This window comes from Martes martes (genome assembly GCF_963455335.1).
Source record: "Martes martes genome assembly, chromosome: 3".
NCBI classification, from domain to species: Eukaryota; Metazoa; Chordata; class Mammalia; order Carnivora; family Mustelidae; genus Martes; species Martes martes.
Window position 1 is genome coordinate 34,873,122 of NC_137890.1, and position 26,305 is coordinate 34,899,426.

At 35.0% G+C, this 26,305-nt stretch overlaps 1 protein-coding gene across 2 annotated transcripts in view; it reads left to right on the plus strand.

Moving 5' to 3' along the window:
* Positions 1-26,305, plus strand: part of DACH1 (dachshund family transcription factor 1) — a gene marked incomplete at both ends in the record, with an annotated part of 421,017 nt that overhangs the window by 94,625 nt on the left and 300,087 nt on the right. The gene's annotated exons all lie outside the window — the stretch shown is intronic.

The window sequence follows — 26,305 nt, forward strand, 5'->3', positions numbered from 1 at the left end:
CTCCATTAAAAGAAATGTACCTCTAAATAACAAAAGGCTGACTATTAAAAACCCGGGGAGCAAGGCAGTGAAAGATGCTTGGTAACAGGAATTATGGGAGATGGAAAGGATACATATTAAAATTTTGATTGATTATTAGGATAGATAATGCATAAGACTTGGAGTACTTTGAGGATTCTTATCAGATGTTTGCATTGTAGGCCAAGGGGAGTCTAAGATCTGAGACAGGGTAGAGCGGGGAGTAATGAAGAAACAACAAGGTGTACACATCAAGTCAGATGAGAAGTCATTGAGTGGAGGTGAATGCAAAGACTAAAAAAAATTTACCAATGAGTTGCAAAGCAAAAGTAACAGCAGGATTTATTTGGATGGGGTAGGGGGGAGAAGAGAATTTTTCCAATTCTTTTCCAATTTGTACCAATTTATCAGTCTGGAAAAGAAGGATTCAAACATACTTTGAATTTTTGTTGCAATTATATATAATGAAATGCAATTATATATAAGAAGGTGCCTTCAAGGGGCGCCTGGGTGGCTCAGTGGGTTAAAGCCTCTGCCTTCAGCTCAGGTCATGATCCCAGGGTCCTGGGATCCAGCCCTGCATCAGGCTCTTTGCTCAGCAGGGAACCTGCTTCCTCTTCTCTCTGCCTGCCTCTCTGCCTACTTGTGATCTCTGTCTGTCAAATAAATAAATACAATCTTTAAAAAAAAAAAAAAAACACCTGCATTTAAGAAGGTGCTTTCAAGAAAGTTAAAAAGCAAAAGCTGTACAAAATAGTCGCACAGAATTTTATGAATGATACATTCTCAATAAAGGCAAATGATCTGGTACTATAGGAATTCAAAGACTGATAACCCTTTCCTTATTGCTTATTATAGCATCACCCAAACTGGAAACCCTGGAATAACAGTCAGATTTTTATAAATCAATACATTAACCAAATACTGCGTTAACGTAACATCTAAAGTCATATATCGCATTATTCATTTAATTTTCCATAGGTTGTCTGCTATTGAATAATAAATTAGGCTTGCATGTGAAAATTAATTATGGTAACTCTCATTTGTGTAATCTGAAGTTGTCAAAGCCTGAAAATCAAAAGTTTATCTCAAAAACAGCTAAAAATAGCAGTAAAAAGTGGTCTCATGATGGTGCTGCTAAACCTGATTGTGAAACATTGTACTATAGACTATTTCCCTTATAGATTGTGCCCATTAAAAATGTTGTTGCTAAATTTCAGAGTGTAATAGTGACTTTGAGAAATACACAGAAAGGAAGGAAATGTTTGGTCAAATTACTGCTTAATTATTCCAAAACTGGAGTGACTGGCTTTGTTTTGCCCTCCTGTACTGAATAACTTCTGATGCAATCAAACTGAAAAGTCAGGAAATTAACTTTTATGGAAATTGAGTCATGCATTAAATGCATTTTCAATTCTGAGACTGTTTATTTAGTAACCAGTAAAACTGAACAAAGTTGCGCTATAAATTGAAAGATCAAGACTTCAAATAAGTATTTCCGTTTCCTTCAGTGTCTCTACACTTGGCTGGCCAGAGTCTCTAGGAGTTTCCTATTTTTATATTGTTATTTAAAATAGAGAATACAATGTTTATGCTAATGTGATTTTAGAGTTTTTAGCTTTTACCAGCAACAAAAGGTTTTGTTTTTAAATTAATTCTTTCTCTGTACTACTATTGTTCCTTTATTTTTTTTTTCTCTAAGTGGCCTTCAGATAACCTTATTAATACATAGGGAAGTCTGTAATAACCATGTTCAGTTCAGACTTAAAAGTTTCAAGTAAGGGACGCCTGGGTGGCTCAGTTGGTTAAGGGGCTGCCTTCGGCTCAGGTCATGATCCCAGCATCCTGGGATTGAGTCCCACATCCGGCTCCTTGCTCTGCAGGGAGCCTGCTTCTCCCTCTGCCACTCTGCCTGTGCTCGCTCGCTCTCTCTCTCTCTCTCTCTGAGACAAATAAATAAAATAAAAAATCTTTAAAAAAAAAAGTTTCAAGTAAGACCATGTTATATGTAAATAGCAAAGAACTTACTATAGGGTGGTTAATATATATATATATCTTTTTATAAATATGTATGTGTATGTATATATGATTATATGTATCCATATTTACAGAGAGAGACTTCCTAACAAATACAAAGATATTAAAACTTTTTAAGATTATACTGAGACATCAGAAAATGAAGTGGACATACCATGTGTTTTTCAAAATTCATGTCATAAGCTCAATTACCTGGTTTGCCTATATGGCCATAGTCCCATGATAATTATTTTTATTTTTCCATTTTCTTTGGTTTGTCAGTTTGAGGTAACACAGTTGCATCTTTCAATCATATCTTTTGGTGAGAGCAATGACATGATGCTCTTGGCCTACCAAATGTTAGTGGAGATGTAGAGACAATGATCTTTCTAATTATGGCCTAGATTGAATCATCAATTTAGTTTTGTAGAAATTATAACTAAACATTTTGTCTCTATGTAATCATGCCTTAAGATCTCCTTAAAAAAAGTTGGATTTGTTAGAATTACGTGTCTTTCAGGAGCATTTGAGGACACGTACCTAGAAAGTTTGCTCTAGAGTAGATGGTATCTGGTCTAATACAAGAGCACTTCGACTTTGGAGTCAGATTAACCCAGAAATGAATGAAAAGTTGTTCAACTTTTTAACTTAACTTTCTACATCTTTAAAATGTGGATGGTAATGTTTCCTCAGTGATATGATATCAGAATTAGATGAAATAATGTTTGAGTTTTCTACTGTATAATACATATTCAAGGGATATTTGTTCCTTCTTCCTCCACATGTTCTATATTTTAGTGGTTGGTAGAAGATCATCACTTCCACTCTGACACCTGCAGAGTGTTTTACAAGCCTGCAAGATGAAGGGAGTCATTCCTATCCAAGGAATACTTTATGCTACATTTTCTAGTCTATTTGCATATCAATGATAGAAACCCTCCATCCTAAGAAGTAGAAGCATAACCAGATTATAGAGTGATGCATAAAATATGGGAATAATTTGGGCAATGTAGCGTAGTCACTTGATTTTGTGTCTTTTTTCAGAAGACAGTGTAAGTGGTACATTCAATTTGTACATTCTAGTTATGTCTACCAATTTGCAGTTGAACAATATTGCAATTCTCACTGATTAGCATGAACATTAGAGAATATGATTTCACTTCAGGTTAATGTTAATTCAGAGAGTCACATCACTTAATATCATTTAAAAATTTGTTTATTAAAAACATTTGTTTGACATTAGAGCAGCTCACTCTTTGTTGTTGTCTTTTTTTTTCTTTTTGGACAGACAATAGAGTAACTGGACTGTGCCATTATTCTATTTATAGGAAATAAAATTAAAGTCTTAAAGATAAATGTGCATAGTTTGTGAACTAATGCAAAATAACAACCTTAATGGAGATTATTTGTATCCCATTTCCATTGGTTTACTCCAAAGATATATTCTCAATGATAATAAAGTAATAAAAGATTGTTTTCACAGCTGTTTGTCTTTGATTACATATTTCTTTGAAGTACTGTAATAAGACAGACTTTGAACCTGGAAAGGGATCAAATAATGAATTGTTCTGCTTTGTGAAGCTTAAGAAGGGATTTTATTGTCGAAACATATAGTGCGACATATTTTTTCTTCTAACAGTTAAATAATGGTTGAAAGTACTATGAGATCATTACAGATGGACTAGATTAAAGGGCTTGGGGCCAATTGTGAGTGATCGTTACCAAAAAATTGGTGCTTTGGTTTTAAAAGTCAGATTTTATAATTACCAAATATTTCAATGGTTTACTTTTCAGTTGAAATAGAATATTATAAAGATGCTGGAATATATTCTCATCTTATAATACTTACATCTAAGGACAGTATAAAACTTAAACTCCTGAATCCCAAGAGACTTATTCCAAATTTGTTATCCATTTCAGGTTTAGGAAGATTAGATTAACGAGATTCTATAAATTAGACTAAATGTCATTAGATAAAAGAACATTAACAAACATCACAAGGTTTTTCTTGTATCTGAAATAACAATTTTAGAAAGTATACCAAAAAAGTTCAGTTCTAACAGTCTCAATAGATTTTCAGATGTTCCATATTGATATAGTTGTAACTATTGTTGTGTCCATCTAAATTTTATCTTAAAAATTACTTCATATTTATTGACCAGCAGACATGTGGTGGGTATTATGAAAAAATAGATTAGGCATAATCATTATAATATTTTCTTTTGGTTCAACCTAGGATGTACTACTTAATGTGATTATAAAGCATCAAATGGTAACAGAGTAGCCATTTCAATGGTGTATATTTTGTTATTAAAGTTACATTGCAATAGCAGACTGCTTTTGTAAATAATTGGAAATGTCTGACTATTTCAGAGCAAAAGATTAACATTTATGTGTGTATTTTTGGATCTTATTATAAGTTTAATATTTTTCCCAAACTAGTTTTTGTTGTATTTAGAAGAAACTTTTTTCTTTGTTTAAGATATAAACCTTTCAAATGATAATTTTCATGGAAATACTAGACAAAGGAATATTGTAACTTTAGAGATTTTTATGATGAAGGTGTGTTTAAGAGATGTCACTTTGATATTTTTACATTATGTCCTACATTTGTCAGCTAAAACCAGGATATTGCCTCAATGAGAAAAAGCATGTTCTGCACTTGTCAAAAGGCAGTAAGTAATGATTAAAATAGCAGTGTGAAACGCTAGGAGATTAAAGTGATGCTAATGATAAGTGAGAGAAGAAAAGGGCAAGCTATATTTTAATCCCTGAGAGAATGGTTAATGACTTCTATTGCCTGAGATTAAACTAAACCTGTCTCATCAGCTTTTTCTGCCTGGTGAAAAAAAGCTCTCTGCACTTTAATTTATTAAAGTCTTTTAAGGAAGCACATTGATCTACAGAGGTTAAACTTTTAAAAATTGTGCAAAATACACACAAATGCTTTAACAAAAGTGTGATTTTGTTGCTTTTAGGCATGCTCACAGATTTATAAAAAATTCATTGTCTATGCCTTAGTATGTTTAATTAAGGAATTTTAATTACCTAAACTAGAAGGTTTGTTCCTTTAAAAAACCAGAACATATTCATATTACCATGTAGGCAAGGGGCAAGTATACTGTAGAGGATATCAGTCTATACAAAGAGATTAAATTACAGTAGTAATAACTGTATGGTTTGTTCAGAACAATTCATGTAGTGTCCAGAAAAATGAAATTTTGTTTTAAAAACCTTTGAAAACTATAGTAAATCATAATCTTTAAATGGATCGATCTGCTGTTAACTTTAGTTAGTACACTTTTGTGAATCTTAATTTTTGATAATTTAGTTGTTATTTCAATTCAATTTTTTCATCCTTTATTCATCCTTAACCATGGACATGCTATCCACCTTAACTCAAGTAACATTTATCTTTATGCAACTAATATTTATCTTACTCTAGTGGGATAAATTTTGTGTGTGTGTTGTGTGTGTGTGTGTGTGTGTGTGTATTTGTATGCATATATGTGCTTAATTGTGTGGAGATAGGAAGATGGAAAATTCCAAAAATTTCACCTAAATCCTTTTTATGAGTTTGTAGGCCATATACTTACATTTGCCAACATCACATCTTAATTGTTTTAGTTCACCTATCATAAACATAACAGTTTTTACCAAGTCAGGTCAACGTAGTTTGTCTATTCGTTGTTATAAGAAGGGAAGTGATTTCTGCTTTCTAGAACGGCATACTTCTACTTTCTAGGGTTATGTAAGTACTACTATGGTTCAAAAGTTACTGGGGGCTCCTGGGTGGCTGTCAATTGAGCCTCTGACTCTTGATACTGGTTCAGGTCATGATTTCAGGGTCGTGATATGGAGACCCACGTCAGGGTCTGCTCTGAGTGCTGAGTATACAGCCTGCTTAGGATTCTCTCTCTCTCTCTCTGCCCCTCCCCCATTCTCTCTCTTTAAAAAAAAAAAAAAAAAAACTTGGGGCGCCTGGGTGCCTCAGTGGGTTAAAGTCTCTGCCTTCAGCTCGGGTCATGGTCTTGGGGTCCTTGGATCGAGCCCCACATTGGTCTCTCTGCTCAGTGGGGAGCCTGCTTCCTCCTCTCTCTCTCTACCTGCTTCTCTGCCTGCTTTGATCTCTGTCAAATAAATAAATAAAATCTTAAAAAAAAAATCTTACTGATTTTTGCAAACGTGGATTCTTATTTGCATTTAAATACCCAAATGATTTTCTAATTCAAATATTTCCTGGTAGAGTTGCATCTCAGCTTAGAAGAAATCTATCATTTAATCATTCTGGCAAGTTTTGACTTTATTGTTTTGTTTAATTTTGTTTTTGGTGGTGGTGGTGTTCTTTGTAATCTCATTATTAATATTTCTCTATCTTAAGAATATTTTTCTTTCTTCTGACTAAACCAAGAACCATAAGTAAGATCTTTTCTAAAATTTCATTATCTAAAATATTCTTAAAACTTTATTTTATATGTAACTTTTTAGGCTAGGGAGTTTAAATGCAATACATTCTTTGATGTTAATGAAACACCAATTTTTCTGAAGGCCATGCAGCCCTAATGAGCAGCTTCTTATAAAAGAACATTTAATCAAGGTTTATTTTTAACTTGTTTAAACAGATCTAATAGTTTGTGCTGATTTCATTTCAGTATAATAATTGCTAGCAATCCTATTAGTAAGCCCTGGTACAGGGAAGTTAGCACAAATTCCAATCTAATGAGAGTAGTGTTATAGCAAAAACCATGTAGTCAAGGAAAGATCTGTATTATATTGGACAGAGGCACCTGGATACTCTGTCCATAGTTTTGTTTCCATAAAATTCTCAGTCCTGAATTACTAATATTTACATGGATTTTACCAGCTTTAGTTAACAGAGATTCATATCACCATTACAACAGGGACAAAGTTAATGAAAACAGCACTTACTTCAGGGGGACGTTTTGGGAAAAGAAATTATATTTACCACCCAAGCATACTTGGTATGGATCATTTTCTTACAATAAAGCCCATTATATAACATAGTTATAATTTGTGCCTATGGCACATAGAAAAACCAATCTTTGAGCGCCTTCTTTCTTTCTCAAGGTTCAGATTGGACTGGATTATGGGACATATAAGTGGTATAACTGATAGAATTAAAAGATGATTTAGACTAGCAGAATACAGTTTTAAAAATAGGTGAGAAGAGAGTCTTATTAAGAGCCAAATGTATTAAATTTACTTACGGTTAACTTAGAATTGGCTTAAAACATTATGATACTTAAGGTTGTTTGAGGAATGCAAAGATTTCATTGCATTTAAGAATGAAAACAACAAAAGCCAGAAGTAAGACTCTTTTGGTAGTGAAAATATAAGAAGGCAAGGATTTCAGGCCTAATAATGAAAGTGAGTATCTGCCAAGTTCAGGTTATAATCTTTTAAACTTTTTATTACTTAATATGACACAGTGACATTTAAAATATGGAGAAATTGAGGATAAATAATATGGAGTGAATGGCAGAATTGATTTAAAATTTTAAAGCTGTACTAAAAGTATTCTAATGCACTGAAGGGCATTTGTAAGTTATACATTGTTTATAGGTTTCTGATTAGAATCCCAAAGCATAATGTATTACAGCTTGCCTTTCCCATGATAGAGAAAGAATATTGTCTGTAGAAAATAGTGGATAGTAAAATTTAGCCTCTTTTTTCATGTAAATCATCTGCTTTTTGTGAAAGGTCTTTATGCATAGGATCATGTCACATGTTATTAATTTCAATCAATAACTGATATATTTGGTCTTTCTGGAAGATTTCTTTATGAAGATTATTATTTATTGCTCCAAAGAAATTAAAATTAGAGTAGTGGTGTGAGAAGCATGATTTTTATACCTTCAACATAAGGAATAATTTTTCACAAGAGTACTAAAATCATGGTATGCTGATAACTTGATAACTTAAAAGTTTTTTTTTTTTTTTACTACATTTAGTAAAAGAATATTCAATTTACATTCTGTTTTTAGAAAAGTGGCCCTACCAAAGCAAACATTATAATCAACTAGGGTGCATGGTAACACTGTAGATTCATTGGTCCAATCCCACATATACTGAATTTCACATTCAGGAGGTGGAACTGAGAAATTCACATTTTTAAAGAAGCTCTACAGGTGTTTCTACTTGAACAAAGGTTTGAGAACTACTATTTTAGAGGCAAAAACTACCATAATCTACAGACTAGATGAAATGGCCCATTTTTAGCACTTTGCACCTAAAATGAACCTATAATAAATTAAAATATTTTGTATAGAGTGTTTGTATTAAATCTTAAAAAAGCAGTCAGAAAAAAAAATTAGAAAGACATGTGGGGCTTTAAATATAAGTATATGGCACATAGATGTCAAATTTAGGACATCTTTCACTGCCACTGTATACTCAAATGAATTATGTCATCTGGCTCAAGTCCCTATTCTATCTTAACTGCAAACAAACTCACCCTATTTGTACTGAATGCTTATACACATTGCATTCTGAATACTAAGTTGGAATGTATTTACAAATCTGAAAGAACTGCAATGTTTAATGCATAGGTCGCCATAGAAACTAATTAACTTTTATTTCTGTGTCAAGCTAAAGTAGTCTAATACAGATGAAAATTGTGGCAAAGGAATTATAGTATCAAAACTAGGGGGAAAAAGCACCAACTCTTAGCAAATGTGCAATCGAAATGCATGATGGCAAATAACTCAGCAGTGGGTTGTTCTTAATTCCACTGATTATGATGTTAAAAACTGTCCAGATAGAGTCCACATTTTCCTTGAGCTGTTTGAGCAATTTAAATGGAATTTGGCAAACAATAGAAGTAGTATAACATCTATCAAACAATGCCAGGAAGGGTTTTCAGCTTAAGGATTATTCCATATTTTATTCCAGCTGCCTTATTTTGTTCTAAAATTACCTGTCTTTTTTGAATTAGGAAATAAAAAAACAAATGGCATCTTTATAGCTCATTCATTGTTCTCAGGACCATAGAACTATTCTTATAACACTTTTATAAGTACATAAACTATAAACATTTTGCTTTCTTGAGGGCAAATACTATACAGTTTACATTTTTTCCCCAATCACATTTATTGAATATGTTTTTGTCTTAAGAGAAGCAATACATAAGTATGAAGAACTAATTCTTCATTACATTCTAGTGTATCCCACACCTTCCTACCTGCATGGGGTTTCTCCCTGGCCCGATCATTACAGAAATAGACATCCCTCTTATGGCCTTGTACTCATTTCAAAAAGAAAGATCGTGGACAATAGGTAATCCATAAGTCATCTTTGTTTTGATTATGGTATGTCTTAATTTAAGGAGAGTGCTGATGTGGGTATAGCTAATGATTAAGAATACTAAAATAAAACAGGCTGAGTCTCATTACTGGGTCATTATGGTTTTAGAGGAAATAATGGGACTTATTGAATGAGTTTTAGTGAAAATATACTTATCTAGAAAGTCTACTTTCATGATAGCCCATACTACTCTAATAATAATGTAGGGATTTTCAGAATTAAACACATAAACACTAAACCATCATTAGAAATGCTGAATTTTGTCCTGGAGACTAAATTATGTATTATTGGAAAATACAGCTTATCTGCTGCTTAAAATATCCTTTATTTTAAGAAATCATATTCTTCTTATCTCACTGAAACTTACACAAAAGAAAAAGTGTTAAAGGGCTAGGAAAATATTATTTCATCATTCCTGTTCCATTAGAATTCACTTGGGTGGCTGAGAAAATGGTTTATGGATTAGAGAGAGAAGAACAAGCTAAAACATTTCATACCTTCATCTCTGATAAATTCCCCAAACTCATTCTTTGCATCTGAGCCATAAATAACAACCATGCTTTTTGCTAAAAAGAGCTTTTTTCCTACACCAGGTCTTTTGTCTTGGAGATGAATGCTATAATAAATTTGAAGTCTTAGGGGGGGCATTGTTTGAACTATAACATTATGGTTTACAACTGTTGCTTCTATTATGAGGAGGATAAAAAGCGACTATGAAGCTTGATCTCTGTCATAGAAATGGATTAATATTTCAGTCTTCAATGTGGGTCAAGTGTATGATTCTCCCCAAAGCAATTCACCATGATTAATTTTTATTATGTGGGCATTCAGATTCTCTTTATATTCTTATGTATTTTATCCCCCCACCAAATCACCCCTCAAAATACTATAACTTAGATATTTTTTTTATGCGATAGCAGAGAGACAGGATTTTTAGATCTTATTAAAATTTTAATAAAACCTTATGGAAATAAGCTAAAATTTCTAAATTTCTTTTTTCTTAAAAATTATATGAATTACCTAGATAAAAATAGAAACTTAAATCATTGTATCAATAATAAAATTAAGTTGGTTTACTGAAAAACAATGTTAAATAGTATGGTATTTCAATTGCCAAGTAGTATGATATTTTAATCTCCCAATGATTAAGTGATTAATCATCAGAAAAATGTAGTGTCACTGTGGGGGGATGGCAGTTGCATAAAGGTGTAGTGTGTAGATCTGTTTTCTCTGAAGGGAGAAGAGTGGTAACTAGAAAATAAGGTCTCCCTGTGACTTTATTATCTTATTCTCTCAATCTAACCTATACGTTTTCATGTACATTCTGCATGATGCTAATCACTACAAAACTTTGGGAAAAAAAGAAAAACTTTTTTGGCCCTTAGCTAAGTGAGAGGTTTTTTTGTTTTTTGTTTTCGTTTTTTCCTTTTTGCAGAAGGAAACTGACACTTTGTGTAAATAATTTCATATATTAAAGTTGTTTTCTTTGGGGCTTTTATTCTCTCCTAGGCTCTGAGAAATGTAAGGGACTTACATTTCGGTACTTATATTAATTCCTACAAAGTATTTGTAAGAGCAACCAACAAGTCTCATGCATTTATTTTACAAGTTACTGTTGAGGGCCTACTGGCCGCCAATATATCAGTTATAAATTTAAGCAATCCATGACTTCTATCTGCAGGAAGCCCAAACATCCAGGATAGAAAGTTACATGGGGAGACATAATTACAGTCCCTGGGATCAGACAGAGAAAGGCTACATGATTTTGGGTTAAGTAGATATAATTTTGTTTCATTAGGTTGTGTGTCTCAAACCTGGCTGCACCCTAGAAAAATCTGGGCTTTTCTTAAAAATGCTGATGCCCAGACCCCACTTCACACTAACTAAATAGGAATCTCAAAGGGTGAGTGAAGCCAGGCCATTGGGGTTTTTAAAAGCTTCTTAAGTAATTATAGATTCTAGTGTGCTTCCAGGGTTGAAAACTGCTAGATTAGAATTGAGAGCAGAAAGGGAAAAGGGTCGAGAGGGGAGGGAATTTGGGGCGGATAGTAGAATAGTGGCCGTAAACACTTTAGAGTTAGTTAGAACCTGTTTTAGACTCGGGCTCTTTTATTCTGTGATCCTGTGATTTTAAAATGAGGTACTTATCTTTAGGAACATTACTTGTAAAATTGGGGGGAGGGGTCATAAAACCCACTTCCTAGGGTTGATAGAGTAAATAAGACAGCAGATGAAAGCATTTTAACAGTGTTAAGTGCATACAATGACAACTTTTTTTTTTTTTTTTTTTTTTTTTGGACAGACGGAGATTACAAGTAGGCAGAGAGGCGGGTAGAGAGAGAGGATGGGGAAGCAGGCTCCCCGCTGAGCAGAGAGCCCGATGCAGGGCTCGATCCTAGGACCCTGAGATCATGACCTGAGCTGAAGGCAGAGGCTTAACCCACTGAGCCACCCAGGTGCCCCAAGATTATTATTATTATTATTGTTTACAGATGGGTTGCAGTGATGGGCAGGGGGCCAATCATGAAGGCTCTCATTTATGTAGAGTTTAGATTGTATTCTGAAAGTAATGAGGAAATCTTACTTATGAGGAAGACTTTTAAGATAGCACATTACATAACCAAATTTGCGTGACATAAGTAAAACTCTAGCAGCCAAGTAGGGGACAAATTGGGAGGTGAGGACAAATGGAGGTGTTAACCTTCAAACCTTTTGCTGCTTTTACCAGCAAAAGAAGGGTGCATTTGAGAATAGCAGAGGATTACACTTCAGGTCAAGCAAGCTACAGCAAAGCCAGAGACAAGTCCATCTGCAACAGAGAGGAGCTGCTCTCTTACCCCGGAAAACAGGAAGTTGAGAGGAGCTGTAAGGAACAAAAAGTCCATTGGAGTAAGCTGGAGTGTGAAGCATAGGGGCTTTTCATTGGCTGAGTTATGACTGTTTCTCATTGGCTGGGTTGTTGCCAGGGGAAGAGGCAGCCTTCCTACCCTGTGCTGGGATAGGAAAGTAGTATTCCGGTGCAAAGTGCAAGGTAGGTCTCTTCCTGTTGGGTCTTTACTGGAAAACGAGTGGTAGAACATTGGAGCTCACCCTGCCAAATCTCCTGATTCCATCCTAGCAATGTTTCCTTCTATCAATTTTCACAGAGATAAGAAGGCTAAATAGGAGACTATTAAAACAAGCTGGCTAGAAAATGAATAGGGACTTTACTGAGACAGTGACTGCGGGAATGGAGAAGGGGAAAATGCTTGTAACAGTGCTTAATGGGTAGAACTAACTAATGGAATATGATCACATATTAGATGTTTGTTGATGAGAGGGGATGGAAAGAGCAGGTGAAGTCGGAAGTTATTGTCTTCTAAATGTCTGGTGTGTATGACTTGATGGAGGGTACAGCAAGAAGAGAATACAAAAGGGGAGCAGAATTGGGACAAGATGACAAATTCATGGGAATGTTGTATTCGTGGTAACTGTGGAATAGCCAAGCGATGGTGTCCAGAGTTAGTTAACAGTAATAATATCAGTGCGGGGATCACTTTGCACCTCACTTGGAAATTGAAAACTGGAATGAATGGGACTTCTTGGATAAGATGATTTAGAGAGAGACGGAAGAGCTAAAAGTGAAACTCAGAGAAGTATTTACCTTTGAGGAAGGACAGGAAGGGATTTAGTGAAAAAAGAAAGTATAAAGATACAGAAAGACAATCAATTATAGTGTTGTTGCTAAGAATCAAAAGACAAGGGGCACCGGGGTGGCTCAGTGGGTTAAAGCCTCTGCTTTCCGCTCAGGCCATGATCCCAGGGTCCTGGGATCCAGCCCCACATCCGGCTTTCTGCTCTGCAGGGAGCCTGCTTTCTCCTCTCACTCTTTCTCTCTCTGCCTGCCTCTCTGCCTACTTGTTATCTCTGTCTGTCAAATAAATAAATAAAATCTTTAAAAAAAAATCAAAAGACAAATATATTTAAAGATGTAAACAGTTGTCAAGATGCCTAAGAAATCAGTCTACAGAGAGTTCTACTGGATATGGAATAGTCAGATATTTACTAGCTTTGCTTATCTTCAAAGTAAAGATGTGAAGAAGTAAAATGAGAACTTTCAAGATTTGAGCATATATTAAGCACCTACTAGCTCAGGCAGTTATTAAATATGTGGAATGAAATATATCAAACTATATCCTGGTGAGTTACATCTTAAGGCAAACATTTTGAGAATTCATCACTGCCTTTACTTATTTTTAGTTTGGAGATTTTGTGGGCTGTTCGTATTATCTTCTCTTGTGCTTTTATTGGCTTTTTTTATTGGCTTTTTTCTTTAAGTTATAAATATTCAGTTTTGTACAAGTAATTGTATTATAATTCTTTGAGTAGAGTCTGTGTGTATGTGATAATTTGGGGGCCTGGATAATTGATGTAATGTAATCTAATGCTGGAGACTTTGAATATTGTGATGAGAATAAAATTAGTGAAAAATTAATATAAAGGAAACTGATTATTAATATCATGCTCAGTAGTAATGATATTCTTACTTAAATCATTCATAATTTAGTCTTTTAAACACTGGTATTTGCTCCACAGCCATTCACCTTTATATCCTGGTACCTAAGGCAGTTGTATACAAAATAGGTGTTCAATACAAGTTTGCTGAATGGATGGATAAGTGAATAAAATTCATTGTAATAAGGCAAAGAAGGGAATTTTTGGTCCTGAAAAATTTTGGTCCTGAAATGTTATTAAAAGATGTATATTTTTAAAATCCAACAATTGGGGGTGCCTGGGTGGCTCAGTCGTTAAGCATCTGCCTTCCGCTCAGGTCATAATCCCAGGGTTCTGGGATGGAGCCCCACATGAGGGTTGGTACCTTACTCAGCAAGAGAACTTGCTTTTCCCTCTGCCTGCTGTTCCCCCTGCTTATCCTCTCTCTCTCTCTCTCTCTCTCTCTCTCTGACAAATAAATAAATAAAATCTTGAAAAAAAAAATCCAGCAGTTGCACTGAAGAATTATGTGCTAACTATTCAGACTAGTATTTCCTGTGGAGCACATGCAATTATAAATGATACACCTGACACTTTTAGTTCAACGATCAATTATTAGGTTTACTATTTCTGTATGTAGTGTTCTGTGCAAAGGTACATAAAGGAAGGAATTCAGTATCCCCAATTAAGATTGGGATAACTTTGATCTGACGTCTACTTATATTAAGTAATCAAATATTCCAGCCGACCAAACAAAAAGACAAAAAAACCAACCAAACAGGCTGAAATACAGCTTGACCCCTCAGATTTTATATTTTAAATCCGTATCATTGGGCTTTAGCATTTGTGTGCAAATAGAGTCTTGGAAATAACCTAAGCTGTCTTATTTTTATAAATAAGAATGAGAAATAAACTATTAAGAGCACAGGGCGCCTGGGTGGCTCAGTTGGTTGAGCAACTGCCTTCGGCTCAGGTCATGATCTCGGACTTCCAGGATCAAGTCCCGCATCAGGCTCCCAGCTCCTTGGGGAGTCTGCTTCTCCCTCTGACCTTCTCGGCTCTCATGCTCTCTCTCACTCATTCTCTCTCAAATAAATAAATAAAAATCTTTAAAAAACAAAAAAACAAACAGAAAAAAACTATTAAGAGTACAGACATTGGAATGCAACTCCAGATTTCAAACTTAACTTATATCTTACCAGCCACATGAATCTGGGCTTATAGGTTAAATGTTCTGTGCCTCAGTTTTATAATCTGGAAAATGGGTCCAATAATAATATACTTAACAAAGCAGTCATACTGTTGATTGACTTCCTAGATGTATGTAAGGTGTTTCAAACAAAACTATTAAAGAAGATGATATGTTAAGTGTTCATGTTTATGATGAAGATTATGACACCGGGCTCATGGAGTGTCAGGGTATCAGCAAAGCAACATATGTAGGAGATGATATGAAAAGATGAGTCTTTAAACTAGTCTTTCCATATCTGTATGGTGAGCATAGTTCTTTATACCAGTGATAGGCCATCTATGCTTCTTTCAGTTTTATGTGAACTGAAATTATTAAGTAAAATTATGTTATCAGCGTTGTCCAATAATAATAATAATAATACCAAATTTTAAATGTAAAATTTGAAAATATACCTGTTTCTAAGATGTTCACTCCTAAGTACCTTTCTGTCACTCATTTCTGTGACATCATTTTCTTCATAACACTTACCCACATCTGACATTTTGTTGCTTCCTTCGTTCTGCTCACTCCTTTGTTCAGCTATTCCCTTGTAGTGTAAAACCAGGATGGCAGGACTTTACTTGTCCTTTCACATCTGGGAGCACAGGGCCCAGAAGAGTGCTTAGGACACTATCAATCCAAGATAAAATGTGTTGGGTGAAGGTATAACCATAGACTGTAATCCAATGATGTGGGGAGTGAGGTTGATTTTTCTTTTTTTAAAATATTTTATTTATTTATTTATGAGATAAATATTTATAAAATAATATCAAATAAATTATTATAAATAATATCAAATAAATGATAATAATATCAAATTATTTATTTGAGAGCACAAGCAGGGGGAGCAGCAGACAGAGGGAGAGGGGGAAGCAGACTCCCCCTAGAGCAGAGATCCTGATGCCCTGCTCAGTCCCAGGGCCCTGGGATCATGACCCCTTGGAGCCGAAGGCAGACATTTAACTGACTGATCTACCCAGGAGCTCCAGTGAAGTTGCTTTGGACTGTACGGAACTGACAGTGCATTTGCAGGCAATTCTTCAGTGCCAGCCCCCTTAGACCAGTTGTTTTCTCTCAGAGTTGCAGCTTTCTGGTGTGTGTCATTAATACAATTAACATAATGTAGAAGCCTTTAAAGTTGTCCTGCTGATAGAAGGAATTCATAATTAACTGTACATAACAAGCCACTTAATTATCAATATATTATTAATAATAGTAACATTCTTACTTAAATCTGTATTTTAGAAACTATTATTATATGTAACATCTATCAAATTATTCATGTTTTTTATATTTTTATTAATGAAGTTAGCGAAACAGTGTTGAAAACTTGGTATTTACCTTTCTCTTGATAATATTCCTCTACTTTTGATTTTTATTATAAAAATTATAAATACAAAAAAAATTATGAATACCATACAGCCATACAACATTTTAGTTCCTGGCTCCTCAGTGTATGGTCCTGGGACCAGAGGCCTTGGCATTACCTGTGACGTTATTAAAAATGCAGAATCCCAGGCCCCAATCCTTATCTACTGAATCAGAACTTATATTTTAATAAGTCACCCTCCCCCAGTGATTTGTATGCTCATTAATGTTTAGGAAGCAGTGATTTAAGGTGATTTTTTTAAAGATTTATTTATTTTATTTAGAGAAAGAGAGTAAGAGAGAGAAAGCGTGCAGTGGGTGAGGGGAGAGCAGAGGGAGAGGAATCTCAGGCAGACGCCCAGCTAAGTGCAGTCTCCCTGGCCTGGGGATCATAACCTGAGCCCAGATCAAGAGTGGGACACTGGGGGTGCCTGGGTGGCTCAGTGGGTTAAAGCCTCTGCCTTCGGCTCGGGCCATGATCCCAGCCTGGGTTCGAGGCCCGCATCAGGCTCTCTGCTCAAGAGGGAGCCTGCTTTCCCCTCTCTCTCTCTGCCTGCCTCTCTGCCTACTTGTGATCTCTCCCTCTGTCAAATAAATAAAATCTTTAAAAAAAAAGAGTGGGACACTGGACCAACTGACCTACCCAGGCACTCTTAAGGTGATATTTTAAAGGAGAAATCTCAGAGGAAAGGAAAAAAAAATACCAATATTCACCACTAAGTCAAGACAATTCATCTAACTTCTATGAGACAATAATTATAGGATAGTTCAACATAGCATACTTAAATTGAGGGAAAAAAGGGGGGGGGTTGTTGTTATCTAACTAGAGAAGGTTTGTGCCATATTGTCAAACCTGGGACCCCTTTGAGTAAACGCTAACAAGTTCAGGCAAAATTGTCCTATTACACATGTTGTACCTTCTTCTGTCCAAGAGAGTGAATTATAAAAGTGTGAAAATATAATGACTATTATCAGAATATTTAATAAGAAGGATAAAATAATAATTTAAGGGAAACCATTCTCCAAGGGACTAAAGATTAGGATTAAAATGAGAGAGTAGCATAGAGGTAATGCAACATTTGATTAAGGACTTAATCTGCTTATCTTTATTCAATTCAAGCTTTTTTCAAATTATTAAAATTTGGTGAAATGAGAACTATTTTTAGATGTTCTTGCCCCTGAGTATAAGAGTAGAAGAAAGGATAAAAAGACATACAAGATAAAGGGTTAAGGGAACATTGATGTAGAGACAATGGATTATGAAAATGATCACTTTATATTCTGTAAGTTTCCTGAATTTGAAACGCCATACCAGGATTCTCTGATGTTCATGGAAAAGAAAAAAAAAAAAAAAGTTCTAGTTGAATGTGCCCAGTGTATTGTGTGCTGATGATAGACTGTGTGAGGAAGATTATGAGCACGATGAAGAGACCAGGGTGAAAAAGACAGAAATAAAGGGAAAGAAAAACGACAAATAGAGTTCTGATAATTGAATTGTATTTGGAAAGATAAATTGGTCAATGGCACTAAGGGAAGAAAAAAAAGAAAGAAAGAAAACCCTCACAACCACACACCCTTGAGTTCATAAATATGCCAGTATCCATTTTTTCATTATTAGTAGACAAGGCTATGTCCTTTCCTTTGATGACGGTAACGAGTTCTATGACATTGCCACTTTGAGTTCTTGCTTCATTAGATTGGGTGACTGTTTATTTGAAATTGTAATGAAATATTTACTTTATAGAGCTATAAGGATTAACTGTGATAATTGAGTGAGGCTGATCTGGAGCTTTCAGTGTAATAGGTCCCCCTTGTTTGAATACAGAGCGCAGTGAGAATGAACGAGCAAGTGAGTGTGTTTCTGCCTGTCACTTTCTTTCTACATGTTGCTTTTTCTTCTGGAGATAAGTGGGCCTAATGCTGAACAAATACTGGAAATCAGAAGCCACTGAGAATCATTCGCCTCTCGCTTTCCCATGGCAGCATGATAGACGCTCAATCAAAGAACCCCCTCCTCTCAGCAAAGCAACAATTTTGTCACCACGAGCAAATCCAATTGAAAAGTCCCTTGGACTGAGAGGAGAACTCCAGTTGTCAGAATCAGCAAACAGAATGAAAAGAACTAAGAGGAGTAAATTGGCACCTGGGGCCGCCGTGGTAGCCTGTGATAGGCTGTGGCATTGTGTTGGGTAGACATTCAGCCATTTTCAGATATAATGGGAGAAATTAATGCAAATGAGTCAATGGAATGAAATGCATTTTAATGCAGATTTGAGGGACTATCCCGAACTGCTTGATAACAAGTCTCTTTAAGAAAAGGCTTACATTGTGAGGACTCATTTTTTCCCCATTTCTTCTCACTAGTGCCTCATAAGGGCCCTTTGTTCTCTAAGTAAACTCTTTCTAAACTATTGACATTGCTCATTTATGTGAATTTCAGATTTTTTTTTTTTCCTGACAAAGTAGCCTTGGGTGATCTGGGAAAACGTTAATTGCAAGAGGACAAGGAAACTGGCTGAAACAAGAAATGCAATCATTAAGTGTAATGTTGCAGTTGTCCATGCCTCATTATAACATGCATACAAGGCAATAAAATGCATGTTTCACAAACAAATCTTTTGACAACTATAGTTCAAGAGCCTCCAGCTGTCCTGCTTTCTTACATCTATTTCTCTTGGTTTAGTAATCATTATTGAAGCTTAACTTTGGATTCCCAGAACAACCCTTCATATTATGCAAGAACTGGGGCGATTTTAGAGAGTAAAAAGTTTGTTTGTCTTAAAATTTAAAAATATTTGCTTTCCAAAGTTAGCCAGAATTTCTCATTAATGTTTTGCTTTCAAAAATGACACTTAATAATAGTGAAGAAAGGGAGGGGGGTGGGGGAGAACCAACTCAATTGAAACAAACAAAGACAAATATTTTCACAAACTAATATTCAAGATATTTAGCTCCTTTGGTTTGTCTTGCCCCGAAGATAAAAAACACTGTTTGAAAAAAAGGGCTTCGTCTTCTACGTTTAAGTTCATTTTGGTTTTTCTGGACTGTAAGTGACAAATTGTTACTTTTTTAAGGGACAAAAATAGTTAATCAGATGAAAAGGTCATCAAGTGTAAGCTCAGCCTGAAACTGGTGAACTGTCAGATTCATGAGTAAAGCAGCCAGAAAGGGGGAAAAAAAAAGGTAACAGATTCAGCATTGTCCAAAAGTTCCAGACCAGTGATTAATGTGTAAGATAATGGACTTGGGAAATGAGTAAACACTCCCCATGCTCCCTGCTTTGTGCTTGAACGACTTGATGACAAGGGCAGAGCAAGGTGAGAATTTAAACAGGACCACAGGAAAAAAAAGACAAAGGCTAGCAACAACATAGTGGGAGGGAGGGGGAGTTTATTGGTTTGCAGTATGGAAGGTACATAATAACTTTCTTCAAAGCAGGCATTAACTGTGTACTAATTTAAACTTCAACATGGGCACAGAATTACTCGTAGAAATTATATGCCACTCAGTCATCTTTTAATATAGCAGATATTTATACTTACTTGTTTTCATTTATTTGTTGTTATCTTCAGCAGGCCCATTAAGAATTCAGATACATATTCCACTTGAGAAGTATCATGTTCAGAAAGAAAGGATACTGTACTTTGATTAAATAGTGCATTTCAAAGTATTTCAGGCCATTACTTAAATAATTACTGAGACAAATTTGGGGGTGTTTTTCTGTAAAAAGATCATCAGGACGTAAATAGTCATCTCTGTGTTGCACTGTTTCTTTGAGATCTGTTATCACTTGAACTTATACTTTCTGGATTGCATTGAAGGATTTTGTATGTACATGACATTTTAAAAAAATATTAGAAACAATGTCTGTGTTCTGTTTCTCAGTTCTCACTCCTTATGTTTCTCTAGGCAGAGAGAGGTACCCCTCCTCTGTCTCTTTATAATATCAATGGCTTAAAATACTAAATTTGCTAGTCTTTTACATGAAAATGTAACTCTGCTTCTGGTAATCTATTTTAAAATTTTAAATATACATATCACATCTTACACACATTGAGTACTAATCAGTATCTAAGGAAAACCTGGCAATTTCTCTGGAGAGTTGTTACCTACTACTCTAAACCATGTTTAACAAACCTGTAAATACATTTACAGGAAGGGACAGTGACTACACAGTCCTGGGTTTCTGTATTGCTCTCAGGTAATTGTGTCTTTAGTGGTCAGCTTAAAAAATAATTGAGGGGCGCCTGGGTGGCTCAGTGGGTTAAAGCCTCTGCCTTCAGCTCAGGTCATGATCCCAGGGTCCTGGGATCAAGCCCTGCATCGGGCTCTCTGCTCAGCAGGGAGCCTGCTTCCTCCTCTCTCTCTGCCTGCCTCTCTGACTACTTGTGATCTCTCTGTCAAATAAATAAATAAACAAAATCTCAAAAAAAAATTGATATCGTCATATTGGTTCTTAATTTTGCGGACAATTATATATTTCCTTTTAATCCTATATGTTTATATTTTTACTCGTGCTTCTATAACTATAGGTCTCTTAGTTATAGAAACGGAATTATAAATACAATTCTAAAACAAACATGATTTTATTAGTTACAGAAACATTAATTTGTTTATACTTGGTTGCTATGTATTTTATAAATTAAATCCTTCATTTGGAACTTTAAGGTCGCATCTTTCTAAGTCAGTTTTATTGATTCAACCCTGAAAAGCATGATGATAGAAAAATTTTCTTGTGATGATCAACTACTACTGGGTTACTACTTTCAAAGCACTTTAAAGAATCGTTTTGGCTTCTCAACAATACACCTGTGAGATTGGCATGGTCACACACTTTTCACGGATTAGGAAAAGTGATCCTTGGAGAGGTTAGGTGGTTTGCTCAGGCCAGGTAGTAAGGACTCCACAGAGCCAGGACTTGGCCATGTTATTTACTAAAGCCCCAAAGAAAATGCTTTCAAAAAATCAAATAATATCCTTTTATTGTTTTTTTTTTTTCCTCTCATGGGTATGGCATTTAGAACATTAAAATGGTTTTTCTTAATTTTTCTTTTGATCCTGAGTCTTGAATTATTATGTATTGATTTAAGTGATATTTTAACATTTAATTGAATGCATGTTTATTATGAGTTACTGAGGCATAATATTAATTATTCAAGCTAAATAAACTACTTTTGCTTTATGTCAATAACAAGCCCTTTCAAAAATCTTCAGAGGTGTGATACATTGTACTGGAACTTTGAATACCTATTTTTCATGTTTATTGCACCAAGTTTTACATAACAAGTAATCAGACAGTGACAGTGTACGAGTTTGTTGTTACAAATGTGATATGTGAGCCATTATTTCTCCTGACCCTTTAAATTCACTATGTCATTCTCACAGGTCAAAAGCAGCCGTGCAATGTTATACTCTCATTTGACATTTCTATGATAATCAGATATTCAGTCTTTCTTGGTTTAAAACAAACTTTCTAAATATGCTCTGAAAGTTATGATTATTTACTTTTTTTAGAAAACTAATCATGGATTTCAGATTTTTCTGTTAAATATACTGGGCTTCTGAAGTTCTTCATTTATATTTCTACCCTAAAGCTTATGGCTTTGTGCTATAATTATCTTGTTTCCTGTCAGTCTTCCTCATTAGGTGATGAGTTCATCCATTTAGAGGGACCTTTTCTCTATCTTGATCTTTATTTCTTTGATTCCTAATACAATGTGTAGGACATAGTTGGCCATTCGACTTTTCATGTATCTTTCAAAGTAAAATATTTTTTCTTTTGTTTGGAAAGCCAACCCTAAATCATAATCTAACTCCTGTCAGTATTATGAGAAAGTTTAAATATGATTAAAAAAAAAAAAACGGTAAGGGTGGATGTTCAGCTCTTTGAACCTTGAAGTATTAGGAAATATAAATGGAATTCCTAATAAATGAAGTCCAAATACATTGTTAAATATCTTGTTTTTGGCATTTTAGGTTTTTTGAATTGAAATAATTTAACACTTTAACATTTAGCATCTTTTGTTATTTTTTGTCTCATACTCAGTGGGTGAATTAGTGATCTGTAGTGAGTATTATCTTGTGTCCTTTTGTCATGGTACAATTTAAAAAGTAAGGGTTTGTATGTACTGTTTCTAATGCTGTGAGTAAAATAAATACTTCTGAAATGTATGTGAAAGGAAGAAGTAATCAAGGGACTGACTAAGTTGAATATGAAGACTGAATATACAAGTTTGTCTCTATTCTTAGACATTAATTTGTTGAATCCAGTATCTCATATTTTAAAAGATACATGGGTAGAATCTTGGAACACTGAAAAAATAAAATAAAGTTAAAAGAAAAAATACATGGGTAAAAATGGATGGCAACAATATCTCCTCTTCATCTACCTAATTGAAAGTTAGAATACATGCATTCTAGCCTAAGTTCTGCTGCTTAGGAGCCCTGGAATGTCTCTGAACTTCGGGTGTGCCATTTGTAAAATGGGACAGAATTGGACCTAGCTTGGAGACCATCCCAACTCTGCCAAAAACATTGGGACCTTGGACAAATGATTCACACTTTTGGGCCTCAGTTTCCTCCACTGCAAAAAGGAGATAGTTAAGATTCATTGGTCAGAGTAATAAAATTAATACCCATTTGGTCTACCCACTGATGTAGTAATGTAAACTTGGGCAATACAGTTCCTGTGAAATAGCTATTCTGATATCCTTTGATTAGCATCGCTGTTATCATGAGGGTCCTTGTTTAAGCATCTTAACTACATAACAGCCTTACTGTGTAAAATATCTATTTCCTCAGCTCACGTGTGGTATATCAATAAATGTCCATAAAATAAGCAGATCTTTCTTGTTATGCCATAGTTGATTGATGTCTGCTTTAAAGAAATAAGTTACATGAACTGGAGAGATATTAGTGGTAACTCTATTGAACACACTTTCTCAATATTAGCCAAGTCAAGTGTTTCTAGGCAACATCTCGGTGGGTATAATTACCCTGAAGATGATAAAACAAAACTCATAGACAAAGTTAATCACTTTTTTTCTTGCTAATTTTCAGAGAAGATTGGGAGATACGGTATTTGGTGATTATTATTTCCTTGTCTTTTTGCCCTTCAGGATAAAAATAGAATTATGCTAAATGTGATGTGTGCAAAGGACAAAATGATACTTAACAATTGGTTACGTACTTGTCTTATTCTTACACCTCTCTGGTTTTGTCTTGTTCCTAAAACTCGCCGATGATGCAGTGGACTACAGAGAATAGACTTTTCCATGCTTTGCCAAGTTACGATGCACTATATATTTGTGCCATTTCTCCTAGTTATGTCTAAAATATATAATTTGCCCTATATTTGTCTTTAATTGAATATTATTTGAGAATTTCATGAAATGCTTTAGGAAACGTGAGACACCCCAGGGTATTACAAAATCTGGGCTGGAAAGCACTGGCCCAGAGAATGGTTACTAAATTCTGACAGCTGTTGGGTCAATGGGCTAAGACATTTAACCTCCAAAAACCTCATTTTCCTTATCTGTACAACAAAACTCTGAGTGCTGACCTACTTCATGATTCAGGTTGGCAACAGTAGAAAATACTGGGAGTAGCCATCCCTTTGTGAAGTATTAACTCCTTCATGTCACCAAGACTTCACCTAGCACCGTGCAGGTCCATCCATGAGTGGCAGTGAAGGAGACAAGTGGGGGTCAACTCTTACTTGCAGTTGGGCAGGAGCGGGAAAGCCAGGCTCAGATTTCCAGAGATGTTGATTGAGGATCTCTATATTAGGATCAATGGGTGTTGCCAGAACGGAAATGGGCATGATTGGAAAGGAAGCACGACTCAGGTGAGCTGGCTGTGAAACTTCCCTATAAAGCATTAATAGAACAGCTTCAATTTAATAGAACTTTGTTTCAGGAAGTAAATATTTATTTTACTGAAACAGGATATGAAAAAAAAAAGAGAGAAAATGAGAAAAAAGAAAAACACTCTGGTAGATAATGAATAGAGTGGATTAAAGAAGAAGATAATCATGAGTCAAATTAAGTCAGAATTAGGTGGTTTCCGATTTAGCATGTTATGTTATTCTGACTTCTCCTTTTACCTGTGGCTTGAACAAATTTAGGATATTTTAAAACAGTAAAACATTTAGTCCTTTATAGTTTGACTCTGGCATTAGAATTACTTGCATTACTTTTGTATGATCTGTATACACATAGCAACTAATATTTCTTGAGAGTAGGTAAGAGCTCTTGGCAGCTTGCTGTTCTGTGGGTCTTGCTAAGCATGAGTAGCTGATCACAATGACTTTGGTTTTAAAAAGGAAATATGGAATAATCCGAGAAAGAATAAACCATCACAGATAATTGAGAATTGATTATATTTCACACACTCCAAATGTGGAAAGTTCTAAAGCTTCTACTTGCAGAGGGATTAAGGTAGCCCAGTAGTAAAATATTGAGTACAATTTTCTTTATACTGATGATAGAACAATGTCAGCAATCTGAATGTTTGTGTTGTTTCAGATTTGGGATATACTTTATTATTCCTACATCTAGATAAAATGATAAAGAGAGACCTTTTAAAAAAACTTGCATACTTATTGCTTTAAGCTCTTACATCTTCCAGCAGATGTTAAAATAAAGATTAGCCTTTTTTTGCATGTGGTGGTGCAGGAACCTTTTAAGGGATCTATGAATTATTGCTTTGGTTCAGCATGAGTGCAGTAAGAAGAAATGTACCTCATCTGTAATACACTGTGTAGACTAATATCAGCTCCTTTTTTCTTATATTGCAGCGAGATATTGATCTGGTAAAATGGTACCATATTGGAGCTGTCTGTTGTGGTATTCATCATGCTGTCACATCCCGAGTGCCTTGGAGTTATTGGAAAGTGGAATTGAGAGAGTTCTGTCATTTGGTGTGGCAATCCATTCACAGGACAGTCACTACAATATTTGCAGTGGTTTGCTTATTTTTCTAGCCAGGCTGGCTTCATCTTTAGTAACAAGAAGGCCTTCCGACTATCCCATGCATAGTGGTATTAATAGGTCCCACGTAACTGCTCTCTAACTTGTCTTCCTGGTATAACACGACTCGTTTCTAGTCACTGCTCACACTTACTGCCTGTCCCTCACTGAGGCACTGGGCTCTTTTCTGTGGGACCAGGATATCTGAGGGTGGCTTCAAGCCCCTTATGCTTTTATCTGATGGTGGTAAAGAAGTAAAAGATGAACTTTTATATGTAGAAAGCTTTTAGTTTCTTCCCACACTAAAATATCAGTTAATGTTAAAAGAGCTTTCAAAAATATAAAAAGATACTGTCAATCTTCAATGACTAGATTAAGCAGTTTGAATGAATTATTTTTGTTTTGGATTCTTGCTGGCAACCTGATGATTGTAAGAGAATGTCATGTTTTCTACAAAAGCAGGAAGGAAAGATTTTGTTTGGGGAAATAATTATTATCTACTAAAGAGTGTTAATATAAAATGTATAAAGTGTTGATCCTCTTTAGAAAGATAAGTTCTAAAAATTCTCACTCAGCTGTAGCTAGGTGACTGAGCAAGAAAAGAAAAAGATAGTTTCCTAGTTTGTAGCAGTTGAAACATAATTTAAAAAGTTGGATAATGACAAAGTAGGCGACGATTTTGATAGACGCTAATGTAAAAATTACGGCTACTAGAAACTGAGACTTCAGAAAAAGTGTATTTTAAAATTGGCATTTGAATAGAACTAAATATGCGAATATATTATGTATTTAACATATGATTGTGTGCTAGCATTAATCCGCATTCCCAGCATGTACTATAATAGCTCAGAAGGAGCCTTCAGAGCCTTTATGAGCTATGACATGAATTCATATTAAGAGTTATCCA